The sequence below is a fragment of the Quercus suber genome, unplaced genomic scaffold (assembly GCF_002906115.3).
Source record: "Quercus suber isolate HL8 unplaced genomic scaffold, Cork oak 2.0 scaffold_138, whole genome shotgun sequence".
NCBI lineage: Eukaryota > Viridiplantae > Streptophyta > Magnoliopsida > Fagales > Fagaceae > Quercus > Quercus suber.
Genome location: NW_027069600.1, coordinates 702179 through 711928, shown reverse-complemented (window position 1 = coordinate 711928; position 9750 = coordinate 702179). Strand labels below are relative to the sequence as shown.

Below are 9750 nucleotides of genomic sequence, written 5' to 3'. Positions count from 1 at the left end.
GGTCTTTCTTCAGCAGCACCATGACACAAAGGCCGCACCTAGGTTGTTTTGTTTCAATCAATTTGGGTTCTTTCCTTTTTATTTACAATCCTGTTCCTTTTTTTTTTTTTTTTTTGTTAAATTCTATTTTCTTATATTTGAATCTCTTGGCTTCCCTCTACCTCTCCTTCAAACCCTTTTTTCTTTCCCTCTGCCCAATAATTGATTAGATGCACTTCAGTCCCCACACGTTATGTCCTCCTCCATGACCATTGCCTTGATTGTAATTTTATTTATTTTACTTTCTTTTTAAATCATTTATGTTGCGGCTTTCTACTCTATATACTTTTAAGTGCCTAAATTTTGGTGAGTTTGTATTTGTGGGTGTTTTTCCCTTTGGTTGCCTTTAGACTTTGGAATTGAAAATTTTGTGACTTTTTGCAATAATCACTTTTTTTATGTTATAATCTATTTCACATTCTATAGTACTGTTAACATCTTTAAAATACTTTGGTTTTGATATTGCAGGGACATTCTCACAACTTTGGAGATTGGTACCTCTCTCCTTGCTCATCACATATGTACTGAGTAACCTGCTTCACAGTAAGCATAAAGCAGATTGCCCAACTGAAGGTTTTTGGCAAAAACAAGTTTGAAGAGAAGCCAGTAAGCACCACAGTTTTGAAATTTTCTAATTTGCATTTTTTTAATAGAATGGTTTGCATAAGTTCATGATTTGTTTTTAAAGCAATTCGAAGATTTAATTGCACTAACTAGCATGGCTCTTCATTACAATTTATCTTTATACTGTTGAAAGCAACAATGTGTGCTAATTAAAAAGTAGATTTGGGTGTTTTGTCATTTGATGAGTTGCCTTGAATGTGTTTGATTATAGTTGTCAATCGGACTTACATTAGAGTTGTGACTGAGATTTATACTACTTTGACTCCTTTTGAAAAACAGAGAATGCCGAGAAGAAACCTGCACTTGACCATAAATTAGGATTTGATTTATGATTATTTCAATGAATGAATTATGTAGACTGCTTAAACTATCTTTTGGAATTGTCTTCCAAGTTTCAGGCTTCTTTTTTTCTTCTTCCTTAGGTAAACAATATTGAACTTCTTCTTTTCTTCGTTTGCAACTTCATCCTGATGCAAACTCAGGAGTTACCCTCAAAAGCAAAGGGATGTAATGTATGTACAGCCGTTCTTGGTAATGCAGTGGTTGAAAAGCACTTAGCATTAAAAAAGGATTAAAGGGAACATCCTAACAAACCTACAAGATAGCCTGAAGGGGAAATTTTGTGTAGTTGAATTTCATGATATTTTAATTATTAATTATTGTTTGTTGAAGACATTAGTACTTGCTTCTAGCAAAAACAAAGACAACAATTATCTCTCTTGGACCTCCTTGAATTTATTTTGTTTATCTTTTTGGAACTTTGGAACATGCTTTAAATAATTAACTCTTTTTTTTTTTTAGAAACAAAATAATTAACTCTTGGAGTCGAAAGAAAGAAAAAAAAATCACTTTCTTTCATTTTTCTTGAGTGCATGTGTGATGAAGGACAACTTTTTTTTTTTGGGGTCTATTTCAAATTTTGTTGAATGAGCAAGAAATTTCAAGATTACATTTCATTGTCTCTATGTAAGACTCCTTGAATTTAGGTTTCTTTCTTGCAATTTTTATTTATTTATTTATTTTTTGTATTATCTAATAGATAAAAAAGGAAGGAGAAAAAAAAAAAACTTATCGGTCTCTTCACATCAAACTCTTCAAGGAGGAAAAAAAAAAAAATTGCGCCACCCTGGGGATTCGTTTGACCAGCCATCGTCATCCCTTTTGAGTTTTACAGGTACGTTCTTTGCTCTCTCCCTCTCTTTCTCTCTATGAGTTTTTGTTGTTTGGATTCAGTTTTTAAACTTCTCTGAGATTTCAGGATAAGTTTCCCCTGTTTTCGTGAATTTGCGGAATATTGTAGATCTGTTTTGCGATTAAAACCCTAGCGATTTCTTCTCTTCAGGCCGCCATATCCTGCTGGACTTAGACCATCACAATCGGCATCCGTTAAACCTAAATACGATCAAACGTCACAGAGGTTCTGAAATACGGAGTTAGAGATTGGCACTATTCCGACTAAAGGTACGCATCAATTCTGTGTTCATTCTTCTTCTTTTGGTGCTTTGTTGTGAAAATTGATTCTTACGGCATGAACAAGAATGCAGAACCCTAGAATATTGATTCTTCAAATTACTGCAGTAATTTTCCTGCATAATTTTGTTTTAGAATTATTTATCGAAAAAACTGTGTGCTGTGATTGATATATATGATATATTCATTCAATTTTCGGATACTATGGCTTGGCATGTATATAATTTTATATGGGTACATGCAGAAAGAAACAGAAAAAGAGAGAGGCGATGAAGACACGGAGAAAGAAACAGAAAAAGAGAGAGGCAATCCTGGGACACGGAGAAAGAAGAGAAGGCCTCTCTGTTTCTGACAGAACGCCTTTATGTTTCTCTCACTAAGATCAGAGTAAAAGTCCCCTCTGCCCACAAACAACACCTCTGATGGGTTCTATTTTTTCTCTGATTTTTTTTTAGGTAAATTAGATCTGTTATATGCTTTCAATTTTTTCAATTTGGTTCTAGATTTGGATTCAAAAATTAGGGCTAAGGAAATCAAGTTTTAATATGTGACTATTCTTTTTTTAATTTTTTCGGTAATATATTTTTTTCAATTCGTCTATTTCGGAATGAAATCATTCAATTTCTTTCTTTCCAGAGATGAAGTGGAATCTTTCCACAATCTAGAGTCTCTAATTTCATCAAATCAAGGTACTGATTTCTTTTCCCAAAAAATTGTAAAACAAATGCACAGTGCAAATACCGCAATCAATATTAATTTTCACTGAAACCTTATTAAAGACCACTATCAGGTTCCAATAAATTATACTTCTACAATGATTGCAATGTGTATATATATTGTTATTGAAATTATTTTAATTTAGGTTTAGGTTTTGGTATGATCTGTTAAGGTTTTTGATATTCTCATGATCTGTTTTCTTTTTCTTTTCTTTTTTTGTGTGTTGAAAATGTTGTTAGGTTGATTATCGTATAAACATTTACATTTAATGCCTGCTGATTTTTTTTATTGGTTCTAAGTTTGCATATAATTGTTATTATTATTTTAATACTTGATGCGTAGAATTGGAATATGGGTGAATTAGAAACTGGAATCATAGATTGATGGGGTTGGATCCGTAGTGGGTTTTGATCATTCAAATTTACTTTGTGCATTGGATTGTTATATTGCTACCTGTGTTGTGATGTTTATACATGTATGTTTGTTGCTTTGATGGACTCAAAACCGCAAAGTGTGTATCATTAATTCCACTTTTAGTTGGTAGATCTTAGATCATGTTCAATTTGGATGGTTCCCTTTGCTCAAAAGTCCATACCTTACATAAGATTCATTGGAACACCACTTTTTTTTTCTTTTTTTTTTTTTTTTTAATTTAAGCTTTATTTTTATTTGCAGGTATAGAGATTGAATGTAAGAAAATTCCCAACAAATCGCTTTGTAATTTATGCCCACCACAACATTTTGTTTAGTCCCTTGCAAACAACGTTTCTTGATCTATTATTTTATTTTTTTGTATGTTTGCTGGAAATTTATTTTATTTTATTTTAAGGACATCATAATATATAATTAGATTTTGTGAGAATAGTTTCATATTCTTTAGCATACTCAACAGCTATCTCCCTCAATTCACAAACCCATCACTTTTTAGTTTTCACCTCCTCCTATTTTGCCTCTTCCTATTCTGCAAATCCATTGCTTTTCACCCATTAATAATTTGTCAAGTTATATTTGCTTCTGCTATTCCTATCCATCCTCTTCCTTTTCTTTGTAAAAAAAAATAATTACCCATTTATTTCCTCTTCATGTCTCTCCCTTCTCAAAATTCAATCAAAACCAACATCTTCCAACCCAAGCCCAAAGTCTCTAGCATCACTGCATGTTTGATTATTTTTACCATTATTTTTGTTCTATATCTTTTTAGCCACTTTATTGTAATAGGAAGATCATCTTTAATGTGCAATGTAAGTGGACTCATATTCTTAGGGAGAGGAACAATATAGCCTTCTTTAGTAGAAAGCTTGCACTTAGAGAGACACATTATGCAGCAATATGTATTAGTTTCATTTGCAAATTTGCTTTTTCATAATGTTGCTGCTCTCCATATACAGCCACATATGTATATGTTTACTTTGCTTGATGGAAGTCATTAACCTTAGGCTATTTTCTTATATTTTTACAGCTGTAGTAATTAACTGGAATTTTATTTCTTTCTACAGATTAAAGCCCAAAACAAACTATTTGCTTCTCTTCAGAGTTAAGTGCTTTGCTTGATGTAAGTCATTAAGTTTCAGCTCTCTCTCACTTTTTTTTTTTTTAAAGATTTGATTTTGTTAGGTTCTAAGGTCTTAGGATTTTATGTATTTAGAACTCTAATTTGTAATGTTGGCAAACCATGATCAAAACATTGTATTTAGTCTTATTTAGACTTGCTCAAAGTTGGTTTAATATTGTAAAGTTGGAATCGAGTGGCTCAGAAGTACTTGGAACTTTCGGCCTGGCTCAATCGATCGAAGAATAGACTCGATCGATAAATCGACAGGTTGAATTTTCTGCAGAATTTCCAACTCAGCCCTACTTCATTAAACGTTTAGGGTTTCATGTTTTTACCCTAGGTATATAAACAAAACCCTAGCCACGTTTTTGGATGTTGTCCATATTTATTGTTGCTCATACATTGCTGTTTTGTGTGAATCTCTTGTGAGATCTTTGAGGAGCTTTCTTTACACAAAACTTAGGGTTTTCATGGTAGAGATGATTTCAACAACTTGAAGATCATTACTGTTGCAACCATTGGAACTGAAAAGAAAAGCAAGCGGGGAGCTTGTAGCTGATTGAGGAATTCAAGAAAGAAGTAGTCCGTGGATTCGGAGCCTGCCGTGGTCGTGTCAGGAAGTTCTACTGGTGGGTAGCATTAGGAAGTCGAGCGGGAGCTTGTAGTCCTTTTGTACGAACTTCAATTCTTTCATAGTGAATTCAGGTTAGCCTTGAGGATCGGTGGGTCAAATCCTCCCCAGGTTTTTACCGTGTGGTTTCCTGGTGATCATATCTTGTGTTATTTATTTTCCGCTGCTTTATATTCTTGATATGATTGTTTGGATTGTTTTAACCTAGAATTGCTTAATTTGACTAAGTAACAACTTGGCTAATTAATCTAGGCTACGCAATCTGTGTGTTTAAGGGGTCTAAAACCGTTCAGTGGTATCAGAGCAGGTTGCTCTTTTTGTTTGAGATTTTTAATCTCTGAGCTGATCCTTGACCCCTGTTGTCATGGAGCATGGACACTCTGTTTGTTCTCCTCATTTTGATGGAACAACTATGCCTATTGGAAAGTAAGGATGAAAGCATTCCTGAAATCCATTGATGAAAGGGTTTGGAATTCCGTTGAATACGGATGGGAGAAGCCCGCTACTCCTGTGAGTGAGTGGCAAACTTCTGAAAAAGAAGCAGCAAGCTTCAATAGCAAAGCTATGAATGCTATCTTTAATGCTGTTCTATGGAGGAATTTAAGAGAATCTCTAATGTTGAGGTTGCTCATACTGCTTGGAAAATCCTCCAAACTGTGCATGAAGGCACAAAGGCAGTTAAGATAAACAAACTGCAGCAATTAACTTCTAGGTTTGAAAACATTAGGATGTCTGAAGATGAATCCTTTGATGAATTTTATGCCAAACTGAATGATTTGTTAATTCTGCTTTTAATTGGTGATATCTATGATCAACCTAAGATTGTTAGGAAGATTCTTAGATCTTTAACTGAAGATTAGACCAAAGTGACTGCCATAACTGAAAGCAAGGATATGGATTCCATCCCTGTTGATGAGCTTGTAGATCTTCTTCAATCCTAGAGTCTGATCTANATGGAAACTCCATCCATGGTTGGTCCTTTTTTTTTTTTTTTTTTTTTCATTCTCTATTTTATGATTTTGTCTTTTATTTTTGTCCATAGACACAGTAATCTTAGTTTGTGTCTCTTATATTTATTGATGGTTATGGTTTTGAGCAACTTTTTGAATATTGAAATGGAATAATATATATCTATTAGTTGGTCTTTAGGTGAGTGGTTTAGTTTTAAATATGTTACATGCTGATGTGATTAAGAAAAGCTGTCAAATTTGATACTGTTTGGATAGCCTAAGACTGATTTGATTAAATAATTTGCTTTCGTTGGGCATGTAGAAAAATCCGTGAGGGAGAAGCCTAACTAATAGATCGAGCTCTTCCATGTCATGTGCCATCATAGCGCAAACCCATGTATCTATATGGATTGGGTCACAATCAAAACTCCAATGGAGGCGAAACTTCTTTGGTGGATTCACATTACAAAGATCCTAGGAGTAAGTATATTTTATTCTAAACCCATCATGTTTGATAAATTCATGAAAGAAAATTGATTAATTATATTTCTAACTCGATGACTTTATAATTTATTTTTGTTTGTTATGTATTTTGTTTGGGATTAGAAACAATTAAATGTGGGAAAAGTTGGTTGAAAGCTCTTGCAGATACATAGCATGCATTCATTGGTTTTCTTTATTGTTGCTCATATCGATGTTGGCTGTATGATGTATCAATTTCTAATTGACAGGTGGAAACAAATTAAGTGGTTTATTTTTTTTATTTTTATTTTTCAGGTGAATAATTTGTTTTTAACTATTGAGGGCTAAAGATAATTTGTTTTTAACTATTGAGGGCTAAAGATAATTTGGCAGAAATTTTATAAAAGAATCACCACAATATTCACATACTATTTATGTCCTGCTAAAATGACAAAAACTCACTGCCCAAAAAAAAAAAATTAACTCAGAATGGTGTCTCCATTACATGGGCAGCAACAAATTATATGGTTTCTCCATTATTTAACTAAAATGTAGTTACCATTACCATTAGAAAAATATTTCTAACATAAAGACCATCAACTACACACAATTGGGTTGATGTTTGGATAGAAAATGCCTGAGTAGTCCTAGGAGGACTGCTTCTTATTCATCTGAAAATTGTAGGGCAATGGTATTTGCAATAAGTAAGCACACCATCACATAGCTATGAAAAAAACTATGTACATGTTATGTAATATCTTCTAGATTTCATCCTTGAGAACTTTTGTTCATATTCATTGTTCATAAATGAATAAATCATTTAGATTTATCATGGTATGGGGGTGGGTGAAATCAAATCCAAACATCACATATTAAGTCTAAAACCATCTGCTTTTGAGACAATGGGCCAAGTCACAACAATTTGCACAAACAAGACGGGCATCCTTACAAAAAAATGAAAAGAAAGTAATAGAGTTTCAGCTTGGAAAGGACGCAGTAAAGGATGCCACTTCTTTGGATATGGTAGATGACCTCCTTAAACTACTACAACAAGCTGTTGGTTCAAACAAAATTGGTACAGTTCACATCACTTCTTGCATTCTTCATCATGACCTACATAGACTCAAAACCCAAAAGACCAGGACCCTTTTCCTCCTCAAACCCATGTCAAACTCAACCTCTTGCCCGCCCCAAGGATAAATGTTATGTTAATGGAAAATTGTATTGATGCAACATATTACTGATTAGTGAATGATATGATTTGATAAAATGGTATTTTTTTGGTTCCTAAGTTATTTGTTCTCTTTTTTCTTTTCTTTTTGAAATTATGCAGTGTAGTAACCATCTCCAACTTTTTTATATTTATTTTCCTCTCACTTTCTATTTCAAAATTCTATAATCAAATATTTTCTTTTAAATTTTATTGATTCTCAAATATTCTATGTTCTCATTCTTTTATTCATTGTGGTTCATTAGTTGGTTAACTCAGAATCATATGGTTTCCCCATTATTTGAAGGTGAGCCCATAATCTGTATTAACTTATAATCTCTTCGTATGAGAATGTGTCTGCTTCTTGGTATTAAAAGTTTGTTAAATATGTTTTACAAGTACACCTTTGCTAAATATTTATTAAATATGTTGAATCATTTCTAGCTCAACCAACATTGAAACATCTTACTTTTTTTCATTTCATTATACCATTGATCTACTTGATTTTCTTATTTTTGCATTAGTTTATGAAGACCTTTAACATGTAGACCAATTGAACCAAATTATCAGAAAATGGGATGTGCTTAGGTGAAAAAATTTGATTGGTTAGCATCTAAATGTTTGATCATTCTGCTATGGACACATCAGGCCTAGACTATAGGATTTGAGTTGGCAGATAATACATAGGCTCTATAAACCGTATATTTTGTTTATTTTTCCATAAGGATTATGTCAAATAAGAACAAATTACTATATTTGCTAGATGTTTAATGAAAGGCCTCCAATTTTATTTTTAATTCTAATTTAATCTGTCTTCCTTTGTTTCTATACAGATGAAAATCTCCTGCGGTGGAGCTTAATGCTCTATAAAACATTGAAAGAGAATCATCAGCAGCATATCCAATTAGTGCTTCCTAAGTCCAACATGTTCTTTTGATTTTTTTAGCTCTTAGTGCTTTCCTTATTTAACTTCAAGTGAATTGGTACTTCCTTTTTGTTTTATTGAAGTCATTTGCAATTTTTGGAGTTGAGGATAAATGTTATAATGAGTCATTGCCATTTTCATGAAACTTATGCCATTTTGGGTATTTGGGCTAAGTTGGTTTTGGTTATCTATCTATTATTGATGAGGCCGAGGGCAATGGTTATACAATATTGCACTTAAATTTATTTGGTTAAATAACTCAATTTTCCCTCTTTTACGAATTACCTACAATGAGTTAGGGAAAGGGTATTTCTAAATTTAAGCTAAGTATATGGATGGAGTATCTAATGTAGAAAATATGTGTATACAAATCCTTGGATTAATTTACAAAAAATTTACTCTGTAATTTCTATATCTTAAATTATGCTTGGTTTATGGCTTCGAGATGAAGCTGAAGTTCTTTGATATGACATTTGATTTTAGTTCTAATGGCACAGTACCTATTGAATGCATACTTTTGAAATTTGTAGAATGTACACATTTAGAAGGTGTCAATCTTTGTGATAAATATTGCCTATAGTAGTTTATTTAGAAGCTTTCTTTGAGCAATTTTTCAAAATTTATTAAGGATCATAATAACGTTTGATTGTGGTCCTCCACTAAATATGCATGTAGTTCTAGGGTGCAATTTCATCACTTTATATGTTGTTTAAATAGATAATATTTTTGAAAGTTATCCCATGTTTTTTTTTCCAATTAAATAACAAATTTCATTTCAATAGAAACAAGAAATTAGATACTAATTTGGCATAAATATTGATGTTTATATTTGGTTATAATAAACAACAAATGTTTTTTCTAGAATAGATGGTTGTTAAAGGAGGCTTAGGCAAATAACTCATTGTAAATATGCACCAAGTTCAGATTTTTATGTCAATCTTCTTGCACTGCAAAAGCTTGACATGATGCTCAAACGTAAGTTAAGTTTTATTTTCTTAAAGAGAAATTCTTTTTTTTAGATAAACGCTATTTTCCCTTAGATGTGGAAGCTCATAAAAATGAAAATATTCTTTGATAGGAAATATTAAATGTTTTTGAAGATATTGCATTAGGAGCATTATGGAGAATTCCCTTTGTTTGAACTCATTTCATGACTCATGTGTTCCTCCA

At 32.4% G+C, this 9750-nt stretch overlaps 1 long non-coding RNA gene across 4 annotated transcripts in view; it reads left to right on the top strand.

The window, feature by feature from the left end:
* LOC136068873 (uncharacterized) overlaps positions 1-8986 on the top strand; it is a 10174-nt gene extending 1188 nt beyond the window's left edge. The window contains exons 2-8 of one of the 4 annotated variants that reach the window (XR_010630174.1): positions 508-645; positions 2378-2588; positions 2770-2822; positions 4347-4402; positions 6306-6463; positions 7922-7962; positions 8489-8986. This is a non-coding gene — a long non-coding RNA (uncharacterized LOC136068873). Of the gene's footprint in view, positions 1-507; positions 646-1728; positions 1838-2005; positions 2125-2377; positions 2589-2769; positions 2823-4346; positions 4403-6305; positions 6464-7921; positions 7963-8488 lie in introns of those variants that run through there. The other 3 variants (XR_010630175.1, XR_010630173.1, XR_010630176.1) reach the window with 3 other exon arrangements.
* The last annotated feature ends 764 nt before the right edge of the window (positions 8987-9750 follow it).